Below are 15662 nucleotides of genomic sequence, written 5' to 3' on the forward strand. Positions count from 1 at the left end.
TAGTAGGTCTTCTTTCGATTGTAAGAGTTAATAGTATGACCTAGTGAGTTAGACTTTAAAAGCTCCTTAAGTAAATCAACTATGTTTTCTGCCAAAGGACTTTGACTTTGCTTTTTATAGTTGATATGTCTTTTAGGTTTTTGAAAAGACTTAAAGTTTTTAGAAAACATTTGATCTTTCCCTTTTGAGTTTAAGATCTCTCTCTTTACAAACGTGGGAGAAGTATTCTTCGGTTTAGGAGGAACACTCTTGTCATAGCCCAGACTGGATCGATCGCCACATTTTCTCGATCCAGATAAGAGTTTTTCTAATTTAGGATCATCTTGGGCATATTTCCAGGTTTCTTTTAAACTCAAGAGAGAGGAGACTTCATGTTTTAGTTGTTCGTTTTCAGATTTAAGATCTTCAAACTGGGAGGTTTTAAACTCTAAATTACATTTTGTCTTTTCAAAATAGTCTAAAATATGGGACTTTTCTAAAACAAGAGATTCATAAATTTCTTTGAGTTTAGAAAATTTCTCTTTTTGAAGTTTTAATTTCACAGAAATTTTACAACTTTCCTTGTATAGGGCATTGTAAGCATCTTGAAGATCATCTTCATTTTCGTATTCACTATTCAGATTTTCTTCATTAGTCATCATTATCTGAAAAAGTGAATTTGGCTAGAGTCATAAGGGCCTTAACATCACACCCTGACTCAGTTTCAGAATCTTCTGATTCAGAAGAGACTTCAGAATCAGAGGACGTATCCCAAGTAGCCATCATACTTTTCTTTTCTGACTTGCCCTTAATAGGACATTTGTTAACCAAATGCCCATACTCATGGCAATTGTAACATTGACTGTCTTTTAAAGATTTTTTAATTTAAGATTTAGGCTTCTTTTTATCAAATGCTTTTTGAAAATCAACCCTCTTTTTACTTTTAAAAATTTTATAAAATCTCTTCGCCAAAAGAGCCATATCATCCTCAGAGTTTTTTAAATCTATGTTTAAATCATTTTCAGAAGTTTTTAAAGTAATAGATTTACCTTTTGGAGCTTTAAAGGTTAACTCATAAGTTTGTAATGAACCAACTAATTCCTCAACCTTCATATTATCCATATCACGAAGTTCCTGGATTACGGTTACTTTAGAATTGAACCGTTCAGGAAGTGAGTGTAGTATTTTAGCAAATATCTTGCTTTCAGGAATTTTATCGCCTAGACCCCACATAGAGTTTACAATGTCATTTAATTTGGTATAGAAGTCCATGAACATTTCATTTTCTTCCATACGTATTCCCTCAAATTTAGTTGTGAGGATTTGCATCTTAGATTTCTTGATAATTGAAGTACCCTCGTGTGTCATTTCCACTATATCCCAAGTATGTTTTGCAAAATCACAAGATATAATTCTTTTAAATTCATCCGGTGATAGTGCACAAGTAATTGTATTTAGTGCTTTAGCATTTGCACTACTCTCAGTTTTTTGAACTGTGGTCCAAGAGAAATATGGTGTAATTTTCATAGATTTTGAACCATCAATCCCAGTTACTTCAATGGTAGGAGGGGTCCATTCATTCACTGTAGGTAGCCACACACTTTCATCCATGGATTTGAGGAAGATCCTCATCCTGGCTTTCTAATAGGCATAGTTGGAGCCATCAAAGGGTGGAGGCCTAGTGACTGATAGGCTATCAAAATTTGACATCTTTTATATAGCTGAGATCGTTAGCTCAGGAATTAAATCCAAATAAAAAGCAATAAGAGTGAGCTATTAGGCTCTGATACCACTTGAAATGGCCAAGCTATATGTCCTAGAGGGGGAGTGAATAGGACTATGCCAAATTTTAAGATAAATACTACAGAATATGAAACAAAGAATAGATAGCTCTATACACCAATCATAGTATAGGAATGGAAAGCAACCTAAAATAGAGAAAATGGAAACACAAATTGTTCTAAGGACAACCTTACACCAAAAACCAAAGTTTATGGTAGGACAACCTTATTTCTAGAACAAATAGAGAAATAGAAGCACAACGTAATAAAGAGATAGAAAAAATATAATGTTAAAACGTAAATCTAAATTATTACAACATTCCCACTGTGCTTGAAATGTAAAATTTACAACATTCACATCCACACATACATTCCACAATTCTAAATGATAAAAGATAGGAAATATAAATCACACATCCACAACACAAAGAATTATAGTGGTTCACCTGTGTGTTCACCAACTGTTAAACAACAGCCACACAGAATGCTACTCCACTCCTAATATCCTCACATAGGGGATATTAGCGTTCACTATCAAATAGGTTTTCACAGGTTCACCCAAAACCTTCACAATTGTGTCTTTTTCAAAGGGCTTACACAATTCAAAAACCCTCACTTCTAAGTTTTATAGCTCTCCTCAGATAACCAACAACTTTAAGATTTTTCTGGCTTAACCTCAAATAAAACCAAAACAATCTAAATTACACAAATTGTAAAATACCTGATTTTCTCCTTCATTGTAGCAGCCCAGAAGAACCAAATCAGAGTAGAGATTTGAATGTCAAAGTTCAATGTCTAATTCTCACTTTATAATGGTTCTAAGTTCTAATAGATTTTAAATTAAAACAAAAGGGCTAGCTCTAATTAATTTTGATTATAGAAAAAGGAAAATAACAATTCCTCTTTTCAGATTAGATTGGAATGCAAGAAACAAAATCAATTAACAAAGCTAAAGAAAGAGAATATTAAATATGCACACTTAGATTAAATGGAGTGCTGACTTATCTTTCAGAAGACTGAATTAAATTAACTTGAATTACTTGTTTTATTTTGAGATTCGTGCTCTATTTATAGGTGAGCAAATCACATCTTCGATTGGTCTAAGGACCTCTACGACTGATCGTAGAACTAACAGATATTTGAAAAATTCAGGCGCGATAAGATTTGACAGTTTTAGGACTGGTCGTAGGTGGTCTATGACTGGTCGTGGGTCTCCTACGACTGGTCGTAGGTTTCACACGACTAGTCGAAGCAAGTCAAATTTCAGCGTTGTACATTGAGTCGTAACTCTACAACAGGCCAAAGATGTAGTCGACACTGTACCTACAACTGGTCGAACAGTCTCCAGGACTAGTCGAAGCCTAACAGAAAATTTTTAATTTTTATAACAAACTTACGACTGATCCATGAATTTCTTAGACAGGTCGAAGCAGTACTAAGACTAGTCGAACAAAGTCCAAGACTAGTCTTAGAACAGACCAAACTCACTTATAGAAAGTATATGAATTATGTATCCAAAATGACCTACTCTAAAGGTTAACCTAAGGTCAGTCATACCTCAGGAGTGAAGTAAGGACATTGAAACTTTAGAGACAAGTGACCTTTGAAAGTAGTGAAGCTTAAAGTCTTGATGGAGCTCAAACTTGAAAGTTTCTTGAGATCTTGAGGTGGAACTTGAAAGCATATTTGAGATTCTTGACTTGTGAACAGTGCTTGTCAACCTAAGTTGATATTGAGTAGAGCATTGTTCTTCACAAATGCAAGCTTCATAACAGTGTCTTTGGCACCACAAATTTGACAACACAAAGGGCTATAAACTATAACACTTACACTTTTCACTGTGCTGGTTCCCTCATGAGTTGTTTCCAATAAGTCCCATACTTCTTTAGTTGTTCCACACATACTAATTTAATTAAATAATTCTTAGGACACAACACAGTTGATAGCATTCATTGCTTTAGCTTCAAAAGTTTATTTTTCTTTATCGAATCATGTCCACATTTTTTTGGATTTTGGTTTGGTGCTAGTTGTACCATTTTCAAGTACTATTTGTTCGGTTGGCGGCACATATCCTTTTCAACACTGTCCCAAACATCATGATCAAAAGATGTCAGAAAGTAATGCATCCTAGCCTTCCAGTAAGCATAATTTGATTCATCAAATGCAGGAGGTCTAGTTACAGATGAGCCCTCTCCTTTGGCCATATTACCAACTTCAGTCAAGATCATTCTCTAGGCAGTGAAGCCCTTAAGAGAGACCCGCTTTGATACCAATTGAAATTGCGGTAATGATTGCTTTAGTAGAAGTGGGAAGATGCCAAGGTGTCCTAGAGGGGGGTGAATAAGACTTTTTAAAATTTTATAATGATTTAAAACCTATCAACCCTATCCTGAATTAATATTTAAATATCAAGATTTCTTCAATGTAACTCTAATGGCTTTCAAGCCCATTAGAGGATCCAATCATGAGACTATTCAAAACAAAAACAAAATGAGGAACATAGTCCATGATGAATGTGACTGTGTATGAGATGTTATTGTAATTAATTCTAGGTAATCATGTAAGCATGCATTATGAGAACATTCAGAGAAATCACATAAGTATTAAAAGTAAATAGCAATCCCAAACACAGTCATTTTTATAGTGGTTCGACTATGTGTCTACTCCACTTCTGGCGAACGCACTCAACCCTTGATTGTACTAGAACTCACTAACGGAGGTTTTTAATCAGGTTAACCTCTAACCTTCACAACCTATATGACTCTAGGACCAACACAAGGAACCTAGAGGTGTCTCCACGAGACACAAGTTTATGCCCCACATAGGAGCAAGGGTCAACACACAACACTTAGGTTTTATGCTCTACACATGAGCAAAGGATCCACATAAGGAACCTAGGGTTTTAAGCCACACAAGCCAAAGATCCACACAATGAACCTAGAGTTTATGCCATACACAAGAGCAAAGGTCAACACACAACACCTAGGATTTTAGGCCACACAAGCCCAGGACCTACATTAAGGACATAAAGTTTATACTCACTAAGAGTAAGGGTCAACACACAACACCCACACATATTCTCCTGTCAGAGGCCTCCTATGAGGACTTGAAGGGGGTAAGAATCACTTGTGACCCAATCCTACACAAGGAATGATCAGCAGGGTCTCTGGACTCTAATAACTTACAGATAAGTAGATAAGCCCCATTAAGCGCATTGATGAAGATCTCCTCCTTTGTTGGTGAAGAATCTTCAGCTCCCTTGATCTACAATACTTATGATGCTCCAATTTAAGGCGACGGGTTGTGTCAAGGTTATGTTGGTAATTACTCTGTTAAATGATTAATCATTGGAGTGATAGAGTAATATTATGATTTGTGCATTCAAGGAACCTCAGCTCAATGATTTTCCATTAAGATGGTAGCTGAAGGATCCTTGAATGTAGAAGTTCATTCACCAATCTACTCTATTAAATATCAATGATGAGGGCAAATTGAGGAATGAACTCCCTTGAGAGCAAAAGGGATTAGGGTAGGTGATCTGAATTAAACACTTAAAAGCTCTATCTATTTTCTCTCCAAACAACCTAAAGCAAGCTCCCATTAAATAGGAAAAAAGTTCCAAAGGAAAGAAAACCGTCATATTTTTTGACAGAGTTCGATATCATCGAGCAGGCTTCGATATCATCAAGCGTATACTCTCAATAACATTGAATGGCCACTCGATGACACAAACTCAATCTGTCAAATGCTTTTGAACCTTTTTACCAACTGATCAATGATATTGAACATGTTTTAATGTCATCAGATTTCAAACTCCGATTTCATCGACCCTTGGTTCGATTCCTCGATATTTAAAAAACATGAGAACAGACTTGCCTTTAGAACTGAACAAGCATTGATATGATTGAGCATTCCTCGATATCATCTAGTTTTGAATATCGATGATATTAATACCAGTTTCGATTCATCGATCTTTTCAAGGAATTTTTCTATAAACTCGCTGGACAGTTTTATATCCCAATTCGATGACATAGACCTAGTATCGGTATGATCGATCTTCAAATATCGATATCATCAAGTGATTTTTGATACCTCGAACATTTAAAAGAATTTATCAGAAAGCTTGTTAGACATATTTGCCGATATCATCGAAGGTCCATCGATAAAGATCCATCGACATCATTGAGATTTGAAATTCAAAGAATGGTGAGAGATTGTCTTGGACACGTATCCCAATAGGCCCAAGGCCTCGACCTGAATTACAAAACCCGTCAGTTCTCGGCAAGAGGCCACATGTAGACTCGCCTCCCAGGCTAATGGCCCCACCTGCCCAGCACCGGCAAACTGGCCATTGGTGTACTTATTGCAATAAAGGGGGACACACTGACCCCTTTTGTTTTACTAAAATGAAGGATAACGGTTTCACGCCACCTTAGAATATTAACCGTCAGCCACCGCGTGTTATAGCAGCTCCACCTCTACGATCTGTACCACCAACACAACCATTCAACCAACCGCCCGCACCTCGATATAGGCCGCCTCAATGACCTATGGCAATGGAAGCAAATCGTCCACAACAAGCTCGTGTACATGCACTTACAGCTGAAGCATCTGGTTAGCAACTGCAATACCATTAGCCTTTGAAGTTACTACCCACATTCAAGGTACACCTGTGTTTCTATTGGTGGACACCGAGTCCACTATTTTGATAATATCATACTCTACTATCAAGCGGTTAGGGCTGAACACTACCCCTATGGTTGGGGTGAGAGTCATTGCGGCAGAAGGAACCTTCATAGACACCACTAAGCTTTGTAAGGGTTGCCTGATATACTTAGGGAGCATGGTGGTGTGTATTGAGCTGATTGTCACCACCCTATATCATTATGACGTCATCCTCGACGTGGATTGGCTTACCGAAATGAAAGTAGAGAACGACTACGATACCAGATTGGTGACAGCCTATGGACCAGAGGGCACGACCTTCACTTTCCCTGTTCAAGTCAGTTGGCCCTATCACATCAGTTGTTATACTTCCCTGCTAGAGAATTATGACCATTGGGAACATGCCAGTAGTCCAAGATTTCATGGACGTGTTCAAAACAATCCCTAGACTACCTTCTCAGTGCGAGATTGACTTTACCATCGACCTTATGTCAGGTGCAACACCTATCTCTTTACCAACATAGTACATGCCTCCATGTGAAATGGAGGAATTGAGGAAGCAAATAGATGATCTATTGGATGCAAATTTTATACGGCCTAGTGTATCTCCATGGGGAGCTCCTGTGCTGTTCTTGAAGAAGAAGGATGGATCGCTACAATTATGTATAGATTATCGCTGGTTGACTCACGTTATGGTGAAGAACAAGTATCCTCTGCCCATGATAGATGACCTGTTTAACTAGTTGAAGGGAGTGCAGTATTTCTCTAAAATCAACCTACAGTCCGGGTATCATCAGTTGCGCGTCAGGCATGAAGACGTGCAGAAAATAACTTTCAGGACCAGTTTCGGGCACTACAAATTCCTCATGATGTCGTTTGGGCTTACAAATGCTCTAGCCATATTCATGGATCTCATGAACCAGGTGTTTCGGCTGTATTTATACCGATTCGTCATTGTATTTATAGATGACATTTTGATATACTCCAAGAGTCGGAAGGATCACCGAGAATACCTGTGAGCAGTTTATGATACTCTCAGGAAGAATCAATTATTTGCACAGTACCGAAAATGCAACTTTTGGAAGGAAGAAGTCAAGTTCTTAGGGCACGTGGTTTTCAAGGAAGGAATAGTCATGGACCTTTCTAAGGTGGCCACGGTGCAATACTAGGTGCAGCCCGGCTCCGTTACAGAAGTGAGGAGTTTCCTTGGACTTACTGGCTATTATTGCCATTTCACTAAAGATTTCTCCAAGATAGCCCAATCGTTGTCACAACTCACTCAGAAAGATCTTAAGTTTGCCTAGAATGAGAAGGCAGAAGCAACCTTTCAGAAATTAAAAGACAAACTGGCATTCGCACCCGTGCTGGTTGCGACTCAACACATCGGCTACAAGGTTGGCCTTACCAGGATGGTAGGAGACCTCAAACTTGAAGTCCTTTAAGGTCTTCATCCAATGTCGTTGCCTCATATTCATTTCCCTCTGCATAAAGATGTACTTTAAGCTCTTGTGGTCACAAAAGAGCTCGAACTCCTCTCCGTAAAGGTAATGTCTCCAGAGCTTTAATGCGAAGATGACTACCACCAATTCCAGGTTGTGAGTGGGGTAGTTTTCTTCGTGTTTCCTCAACTATCTTGAGGCATAGGCGATCACCCTAACCTCTGTAAAAGTACACAACCTAAACCGATATGAGAGGCGTCAGTATAAATAGTATATACTTAACCCCTTGCTCTAGCAATAGAATTTGTGGCTCCACTAATGATAGAAGAGTGGACTATTGTAAAGTTTGTGCGAGATTTTGAACAGAAGCTGACAGTGGAGGAGCCATTTGAGAGCATCGCACACATCCACGTACAATCACTTATTGATGACCGAATCATTGTGGCTCAGAAAGAAGATGAGTTGTTGGTGAAGATGAGAGAACGAGCAAGTGACAATGAAGAATCCAAATAGAGAATTGGTTCGGATGGGGGTTTACGATATCGCGGCCGCCTATACGTTCCAAATCTCTATGACTCGAGAAGGGAAGTCCTAGAAGCCATTCATAATTCAAAGATGACGATGCATCCGGGAAGTACAAAGATGTATCTAGACTTGAAGCGTTCATACTAGTGGGACAACATGAAATCCCAAATAAAGATTATGCATCCCATTGTCTCACGTGCTGGCAAGTTAAGGCCGAACATCGTCGACCCCCTAGTTTACTTCAGCCCATGCCCATAGCTGAATGGAAATGAGATTTCATATACATGGATTTCATTTCTTGGTTACCCAAGACGGGAAAGGGGCATGACTCCACTTGGGTGATTGTAGACCGATTGACGAAATCACCTCATTTCCTCCCGATTAGAGTTTCTAACTCAATAGACAATTTAGCCAAGCTATACATCATAGAGATTGTACAACTGTATGGAGTTCCTATGGGGATTGTGTCGAACCGAACACACGATTCATGTCCATTTTCTGGACTCGAATCCAAGAAGCAATGGGAGTGAAACTAAAGTTCAGTACCGCGTTCCACCCACAGACCGATGGGCAGACGAAATGGGTGAATCAGATACTTGAAGACATATTGCGAGCATGCATGCTTGATTTCAAGCACAGTTGGGATGACTGTCTCCCTTACGCTGAGTTTGCTTACAACAACAGCTTCTAAGTGAGCATTGGCATGGCTCCTTACGAAGCTCTGTATGGACGCCCATGTCGACCTCTACATTGTTGGGCAGAAGTTAGCGAGAAGAGTTTGGTTGGCCCAGATTTAGTACAGGTGACTTCAGAGAAGATTGATATTATCATGCATTGACTTCTTGCAGCCCAGAGTAGGTAGAAAAGTTACACCGATATGAGATGGAGGCAGCTGGAATTCAATGTTGGGGACCATCTATTCCTTAAGGTTTTTCCAATGAAGGGAGTCCTTCATTTTGGCAAGAAAGAAAAACTTACGCCGCGATTCATTGGCCCATTCTAGATTCTAAACCGAGTAGGTGTGGTAGCATACCGCCTCGCTTTGCCCACATCACTCGCAGGCGTGCACAACGTATTCCACGTATCGATATTGAAGAAGTATGTCTCAGATCATACCCACATTATCAAATGGAAGCAAGTACAGTTAAGTGAAGATGCCACCTATGTACTGCGACCAACGCATGTTCTAAATAGTAAGGAACAAGTGCTACGCAACAAAGTGATCTCGCTCGTGAAAGTATTGTGGACACACCACACTAAGGAAGAAGCTACCTGGGAAATTAAAGCCAAGGTCCGTAAGAACTACCCTTAAATCCTAGAAGAGTATGAAAAGGTACTAATTTCGGGGATAAAATTTTTCTTTAAGGGAGGTAGATTATAACTTCTCAAAAAACTTCGTATAAAGACCCGAGTACCACCTCAGGTAGAAAGACCTAAGGACCGTATTCTGTAGTAATTTAAATGGAAATTAATTAAGTACTAAACTGAATTAATCGGTAGATTTATCTAGAACCACCATGTACACAAATGGCAAGACCCAAAACCATCAATATCGCCAACTCAATACTACTTAAAAACCTAGGAGAAATCCCATGAGCTTGTCGCTCTCGGGAGTATATTGAAACTCCATATCAGACTAGGACCGCACGTCGAAAGTCTGATGACCGCGAAACTATAGGGTTATATCCATCCTATTGGGCTTGACAACCATCGTAGGAATCGAGACCAGATATTGTCTAGAAACACACAACTTGAGCCCTGAGTGAAGTGTGTGAGAAACGCGAATATCTTTAGAAAATGTAATGGAACTTGAGTAAATTGGGCCATTCACTTATGCGCGAAATTAAGGATTTAAGACCGTCATTTTTTGACCAAACCTCACCCATGGAAAAGGAAAATTTTGTTGCATGAATCTCTATACTTGTCGCCCCGATCGATAAGCACGACCGTTGATCTGACACGGGTCCTCCACGGTTGATCGGCCTATGCCAAAATCACATCCTGGCATAGATCCATTGGCAGGAGCTTACATTATGACGTATGTGAGTAATGGACCTCCCTATGAGCCCTGTTTGCCTAAAACAGGCACCCTTTGGTTATAAACTAAATATACCATGGCCCTGAGGCCATTTACATCACTACTGGGCCTATATAAACACTTAAACCACCCCATTTCTATTCCATACGAATTTCTCTAACCCTAGGAGAGAGAAGAGAGGAAAGAAGAGAAAAGAGTGAGGAGAGGAGAGAGTTTGGGAGATCATTGCTGTGATTCTTTCCCGCTACTCCACGTACTGAATCACCTATCCTTTTTCACTATACAATCCGTTTCAGCTACGATTTGGGTAAAAAAACCTAACCCTAATCTCGATTTAGAAATTCAAATAGCGTAATCGACGAACTAGCTAGCCTATTTCGTTGTTTAGGTGCCCGACATTTTATTTTCGGGAATGTAGAATTCGAACCACGTCCGAATCGAATATTCCGACGAAGCGGACTATAAACATTTAAGTTATAGTTTTCAATGTTTTTAATGTCAACTAATGTTTTATGTCTGACTTGATTGCTGCCATACTATTTTAGATACGCCATTTTCAATACAATATACATGTGTGAACTATGTTGAATACAAGATGCATCCCATGTGTTTGTTGAAATGTTTGAATGAACATGCAATTGTGATTTGTGCTTGCCATGACTGTTAATCTACGATTCATGTTTGTCATAAGCATGATGATCTCCATGTGTACGGAATTGCCATAATATATGTCGTAACTAATCTAATCTATGTATTTGGTGAAGTGTAACTTAGGTGTTTGATAAAATGTCTAAATGAGAAAATTTTGATGAATTGTATTTATTAAGTGTATTAAGATAGGATTCTCAGTTACCTTAATCGTATGTATAGTTTCTTTCATGTAATCATATTTGCCGTTATGCAATTTATGGATCAAATGCAAGTGTTTGGTGATATGCTTCAATGTGTTTGATGAAATGCTCGAATGAGGAATTTATTTTGATTGTTTATTAAATGCTGATATGATTGTCACGTGTGTCTACCTATTGCATCTAAGTAAGATTAGGGCTACAATGTAGCCGAGGCAATCCAGGTACAGTGGCTGAATTAGTCTCGCCACATTGGGTAACTCGACGAATCTGGGTCGTACGACGATTGTTGACTATGGTTAGGCCACACGGGGTGCTTATGCGCTCCATGTTGATCATGTCTACGTGTGCTCGTACCAATCAAACTTGTCAAACAAGCCAATTAACTTATTGTGTGTTTATCATGTATGGACAACACTGTTTGAATCAAAGGTACCCCTTACTAATGTAAAGGCCCATTTTAATTATAGTACCACGATCCGCTAAGACTCATGAGTCGGGCATGGTGGTATGGGACACCGTGTTCGAGCTGTCGGCCTACGCTGAGGTGATCAGCCACCCCATAATGATAGTGATAAACTCAGACTCGTGAGCTGAGCTTGGTGGTATGGGATACCGTGCTCGAGCTGTCGGCCTATGCCGAGGTGATTAGTCACCCCATAGTGACCGCGAGTATAAACTTATGAATTTGTCTATCCACTTCTTTCCATTAGGAGTGATGACCCCATAACTTGCCTATCATATGTGCTTGACAAGGAGTGACGAACCTAGATGGATCCTTCAGTTTGGGTCACTGATATAAAGAGAGGTACCCTAGCTTCTCAAATCTGATGTATGAATAAACTAAATTAAATACTGGGCTAACATGACCATGCATAGCACTGCATTAGTTAGGACGTGCTTGAAAGGTGTGGAAGTCGCATAGGAGGTAGTGTAGTCATATGCAATATGGTGTCGGCATCGGTTGTTGAGGGAGTTTTGATTTGAGGGCATGCATAATTACTTACACTCCATTTTTGCATTAATAAGAGTAGTTAGGAAGTGATTGTTATGCTGCTTTATCATTATTGCTTGATTGAATTGATAACATGTTAACGTTTGCCTTATAGTACCACTGAGTTGATCACTCACTCCCATTTTGAGACGGTGTTTTAAAACACCAACCGGACACTGGTTTAGATACAGATAATGATGAGGTTTACGCGATGGAGTAGGGTTTCATGGACGAGGAGGAAGAGTTCTCCTACTGTCAGCTTTCAGGTGGGTCTATGTAGACCTAAAGCTACTTTGCCGGATACTGGGATACTTATCTAGTTGGACATCTTACATTTTCCCATTTTGTCTATTTTGCAACAAATTTTGTATACATTAAACCCTATTACATTATTATACTCTGGAGATTGAGAACTTCTTATTTTAATACATATACATCATACTTTTGTTTATTTAATTACATGATCTCTGGAGTATGATATGATGTTTTAGTATAATCTCACTCATGTTAACGCATTGGTATGGATGACATCTAAACATCGTTATCCATGTTGCATAAGTAATGTGCTGAATCTCGGGAGTAGAGCTGTGCTCGACCCTCAAAATCCAGGGCGTTACAAAATCAACCTGTAAATCAACCGCAACCTTGAGTTGTAGAAATACAGGATGAGAATGAGGTGCACCATGCACCCCCGCCTCGTATTTACAAGATTACTTACAACCGGTGGGGGTGAGCATGCCCTCATGTATGGCTTTTCCAAGAAACACAGGAAACATGGACACCAAGCCTGGGGTGATCCAACTCCTTACAAAGTTCCTTGGACTTGAATCTGAAAGTCCATACCTGCAATGTAAGAATTTAATGAAGTTATAACCACTTTATACTTTCCCAGTGTGTCTAAGGACATGGTCAGGCTGAAACTCCTTCCTTTCTCCTTGAAAGAGAGAGCTAAGACGTGGTTGCACTCACTACGTCCGTGATCTATTGGCACATAGAATGACATGATGAAGGAGTTCATAAAAAAATTATTTCCATACCATAAGACAAACACAATCAGGAAGTCGATCATGAACTACGCCCAAAAGGAAAATAAAACATTCTTCCAATGTTGAGAGCAGTTCGAGGATCTTGTCAATTCATGCCCATAACACGGTTTTGAAATGTGGCACATAAAAACTTTCTTCTATAATGGACTGACATCTTCCATGAGCCAATTCATCGAGACGATGTGCAATGGGGAATTCATAAACAAGAATATTGATAAGGTGTGGTATTACTTTGACAAACTCACTGAAACAGCACAATCTTAAGACATCTCCCCAAAATCTAGCACCACATCTAAGCTTACTCAAGCAAGGGAGAGAGGTGGGATATACTTGCTGAAAGAGGCTGATGATATAAATGTTAAAGTGGCCAGTCTCACAAGGAAGGTCGAGGCCATGAAACTTAAGAAGGATACGACTAAAGAAGTTGTTTGCGGTATCTATATACAACTGAAAATTGCCGAATGATACCTGCTTTTCAAGAGGCTCTAAACAAGCAATTGAATGCCATGAGCAACTACCAAAGCCCTTTCAGTGGACCCATCTCTAACACATACAAACCTAGTTGGAAAAACCATGTGAACTTTAGTTGGAGGAATGTACAAACTGCTACTTCTTAAGGAATCCCTAACCAATTCTTGATTCAAGGGAAACCTCAAGAGGATCCGGTCTGGAACATATTAAAAACCAAGAGCTTATCATTCAAAGTATATTGCAAACCCTTCAAGACCTTTTAAAGGCATACAAGGGCGTGAGACAAAAATTCAATTGGAGAAAAAGGGATTCTTCCAACCTAACCTTTCCCAAATCCTAATCCGCAATATGAAATAAGTGATCCAAGCTCTTCAAATGAAATAGAGCAAGCTAAGTCTATCACCACTCTTAAGAGTGGGAAGATAATTGAAAAGTCTATTTTGGTAAGGGTTGAAAAGTCTAAGGACCCAGAAGTAGATGAAACTGATAGACCTAGCAACACTCCACAAGAGTTAGAACCGGAACTCCAAAGCAAGCCAATTGCACCATTCCCCTAACGGTTAATTGCACCAAAACCTCTCTCCAACTCTCAGGACATTCTAGAGGTGTTGAAATAAGTGAAGGTCAATATTCCTTTACTAGATGTGGTTAAACAAATACCTTCATATGCCAAATTTTTGAAAGACTTATGCATGACTAAGAGGCAACAAAGCATCAAAAAGAAAATTTTTCTGCTAGTGAAAGTGAGTGTCATCCTCTAGCAAGATGTGCCATAAAAATATAAACATCCTGGTAGCCCAACCATCCCTTATTTAATTGGGAATTACTGGATTGAGCACGCACTTCTTGAATTAGGAGCGAGCCTAAATCTGATTCCTTACTTGGTCTATGAACAATTAGGTTTGGGTAAACTGAAATCCACCCAAACCACATTATAACTTGTTGATCGCTCAGTTCATGTACCGAGAGGGGTAATTAAGGATGCATTGGTCCAGGTTGACAAATTCTACTACCCGGTAGATTTTATCGTCCTGGATTCTCAACTCATCATGGACATGAGAAATCAGATTCTTGTCATTCTTGGTCACCCATTCCTTGCCACATCAAATGCAATCATTAATTTTAGGAATTAAGTCATGAGTTTGTCTTTTGGAAATATGACATTGGAGTTGAATATCTTTTTCAATACGGACAAACAGGTAGAGGATGATGATGATGCCCATGATGTTAACTTGATTAATTCTTTCATGAAGGATAGAACTCTGATGACATTATCCTCTGACCCTCTAGAGACGTGCTTGGCACACTCCCATGATTTGGACGATGATATGATTAGGGAGATGGGGGCCATGCTTGATATTGTGTTGGTACTTGAAGTTAACCAGTGGAGGCCACAGTTTAAAGAATTGCCCCAAACTGATGTAATGCTTCTATTGTCTAACCTTAAGGCACCGAAGCTTGACCTAAAACCTTTGCCCTCTGATTTGAAATATGTCGATTTAGGTCAAGATGAGACATACCCGGTGGTGATTTCTTCCCACCTTGAGCAAGAACAGGAGAGTATGCTCATTTCTACTCTTATTAAACATAAGGGAGCCCTTGGATGGTCGATTGCGGACCTCAAGGGAGTTGACCATTCAATTTGTACTCACCACATTTACCTACAAGATAATGCGAAGACCTCCCGGTAGCCACAATGTAGATTAAATTCAAACATGAAGTGGTTAAGGTTGAAGTTCTTAAGTTATTGGATGTGGGTATCATATACCCTATATCCGATAGTCAATGGTGGTTCCTAAGAAGTTTAAAATCACCATTGTATGCAATACTGACAATGAACTCGTGCCAACTAGAGTCACTACTGGTTGAAGAATGT

Source organism: Magnolia sinica, chromosome 12, assembly GCF_029962835.1.
Source record: "Magnolia sinica isolate HGM2019 chromosome 12, MsV1, whole genome shotgun sequence".
NCBI classification, from domain to species: domain Eukaryota; kingdom Viridiplantae; phylum Streptophyta; class Magnoliopsida; order Magnoliales; family Magnoliaceae; genus Magnolia; species Magnolia sinica.